The sequence below is a fragment of the Hibiscus syriacus genome, unplaced genomic scaffold (assembly GCF_006381635.1).
Source record: "Hibiscus syriacus cultivar Baekdansim isolate YM2019G1 unplaced genomic scaffold, ASM638163v2 tig00112264_pilon, whole genome shotgun sequence".
Lineage (NCBI taxonomy): Eukaryota > Viridiplantae > Streptophyta > Magnoliopsida > Malvales > Malvaceae > Hibiscus > Hibiscus syriacus.
The window spans coordinates 960,619-964,103 of NW_024063290.1; positions in this window are offsets into that span (position 1 = coordinate 960,619).

Consider the following 3,485-nt stretch of genomic DNA (forward strand, 5'->3'; position numbering starts at 1 on the left):
ATATCTCCTAGGGCTTTGCCTGCTTTTGGAGTTTCCTTAAATTACCGTTATTAAATGCCCATACTTAAAAAGGAAAGGCGGTTGTCAGAATGATTAAGGCTTGCTTGCACGTAAAGTAGGTCATCAGCTGGCGTGTGACATAGGCGGTTTCGTCACACCTGCTTTAAACTTCTTCAGATAAACCTTGCCTCGGCGTTCTAATCTACTCATCGCGTTCTAATATGCTTCGTTGGCCTTTGCAAATTTACGTTGTCACAACTGAAATGTTCTTCCTCTGTAAGTTTCCTGTACAAACACAATCCATACAACCCTTTCTCCTCAGCAGCATCAATCAAACCAAATAAATCTTTCCTAAGCAAAATTTATCCACCACAAGCTAATATAACCTATATGCAACTAAATGCAACTAAAAATGTTGTGCATACTTTATTTAGACGAGCAATAACTTAAGTGAAAAGACTAGAAATTGAGTCTTTTTATGGAGTTATCATTCCTCCCGACACTTTGTCAAATACTCAACCTCCCCATAACGATCTCGGAAAGCCTGTTGGAAGTACTATCATTTGTCTTGACCAACCAGAATGATATCCTCCTTATACTCCCACCAGTCCCGATCTTCACCTCTTAACAGTGATACAATAGCCTTAACATACGATCAACATGATATTCCATCACTTTAACTAGTTGTTGCAATTTCTTTAACCAATATTCAGCATCAACGGGGTCAAATCGATCATACCGACAAACACAATAATCGTAGTAGCCAAGAATTCAATCGAAATAGGTTTCCTAACATCCTCAATCTGACGAAGGTAGCAAAGTATCTCTTGAATCAAAATAGCATTATCAATTCTAGCAATCTCACCGTCCTTGAATTCCCATTAATCAAACCTTGAGTTAGATGTCTGGGGGGTTTTCGTCCCTAGTCTATTGAACTCTACTATGATTCATAGGTTGCTTAACTCTCCTAGTCTCATTAGCTACATTTCGATTTCGGGTTTGATCCAATAAGAGTGAAGGATTAACTTTAGCCGTAGTGGTACGACTCCGACCTTGACTGGTCGCTAAACAAGAATTTTTACGAGGTATCATATAAACTATCGATATAGACAATACCTAGAATTATAACAAGTACTTGGAGTTTCAATAAAAAATATTTATTTCACCTCTTCAAAATACAAAAAAGAAAAGAATAATTTTATTCTAAAAAATACTCATTTTTACCCAAAAAATTTATAAGAAAGTATTTTTTTTTGTCACAAATTTTTTTTCAAGCTCCATAGTCCAATGGTTGAAATTGGCTCTGATACCACTAAACGTAACCCCTTAAATTCGACCTAGAAGAATTAGGTCGAATTTAGAGAATCCAATTGAAACATGTCCCTCACAAAATTTGGGGATAACCTACTACCCTACCTCCCCTTAACCCATTGCATATGGTAATAGGGTTTTGTTGTTCTTGTTGTTGTTGTTCTTCTTATTTGACCAACTAACTATTTTATGAAAATAATATCTAACGTTTAGTTTTGATTTCATTTTGATCACATATAGTTAAAAAATTAACGATGATATTGATGTATCACCATAAGATAAAATCATGTCATCATTGAAAAAAATTAAAAATATAACATCAACAATTCTGTTAATTCTACATCTTCAAGGTTTTCTTTCCTAGGCAGATTCCATGATAATTTGCTCGCCATAGGCGTGCAGTTAAATTGCAGTTGCGGTTATGTTTTTGATTACGTTGTGTTTATCATTAATACAGTCATAACGTACACTAATACATGATTGTGGGTATCGTGATCATGCAATTACAATTATAGATGGCACCACTAATGCTATATATATATACACACACATACACACATATAAATGAGTTATGATCCACTTTCACATGGTGTAAATTTTTTAGTTTTATACAATTTTAGGATCTTTTTATGAGGAGCTATCAAAGGCTGAAATTTTCTTCTTGCTTTTCAGTGGCTATTTTCTTATTTTCTACTATTATCCTATAATTCTTCTCATCCAACAATTGTTATTGCGGTGTCATCTGCAATTAGAATTGCATGATCGCGATACCTACAGTCACGTACCCACAATCGAAGAGAAGCGTCGTTTTATTATCATACGTGTGTTGATAAATATATGGCTACAGCCTTTGTCACCGAATTTCACTTTCAGACAACTTTGTAAGCCCCTCGATTGTCTACGAATAATGTCCCCCCTCTCATGCACATGTTTGTAAAGCTTGATGTCCACGGAATGGTGAGATGAAACAGTGATTAAAGGAATGGAAAATAGGAAGAAGATAAACAATTATTTAAAAAATTATTTTTTATTAAGAGTGAGTAAAAGTATGACTAACATGGTCAAAGGATGACAATACTATTTTCTTAATTGCCCATTAGATTGTCGTAACTTAACTTACGAACATTATAGATTGAGTGACTAATTTGTTATAAAACGATAATGTTAATATTTATTTTGTTACTTTTAAAACTTCAATGCCAAAAATGAAAACTTATTCATATTTTAGTGACCATTTATATTACTCAAAGTGTGTAATACACTATAAAAAAACTTAAATTCTTTTACATTTTATGCTTTATGTTTATGTAATTGAGGAATAAATTGTTTTTTATGTTTAGTTTTTTAAGAATCATGCTTATATATATATTTATCTTTTAGAAAAGTTTTTTTTTTAATTTAACTAACAAAAATTAGATGATGGCCGATAAAAATGAATACGTCTAATATTCGTAAAAAGGATTACAACTTTTATGATTATACATGTATAATGAAATGAGACTAAGGGGTTGTTTGATAAAATAAAATGATTAAGCGTTGAATGATTCAATGGCATGAATGATTCAAAGGTTCTGTATGAATTGGCTCTGAATGTGACATGTTGTTTGATAATGATTCTGAATGTACAATATTAATTATGAATATTTTCATTTTTACTTTCCTAATGATTTATTATATTATAAGATATGATTGTTTAATAAGACAACATGTGAAAAAATAGGTATTATGGTAAAATATCGGCTGCCTAATGATTCAGAATGTACTTTAATGCTGAAACATTCAACAGTGTTTTGCTCTTTCATTCAGCATAGTCTTCATTCAGAGGTGAGAATCAAACACGCTGAATGCTGAGCGGTTCAACATTCATCGCTTAATGGTTCCATTCGGCAGTAAACAAACAACCCCTAATTATGAAATAATAATTTTTTTGAAGTGAATGTTACACAGCGTTAAATAAAAAAAATTATATTTTATCCTTCAGTTATAATTAAGATTTCATTATGGTATTTTCGTCAATTTTTAAAGTAATAATTACAATTTTATAATTAAAATTATTGGATGTTACACATCAGTATACACCACTAATTTAATAAGATAAATTTTAAAAATGATTAAACTAGATCAAAATGGTCATTTTAGATATTAAATTTTCAAAGGTTATATAATAGACATTA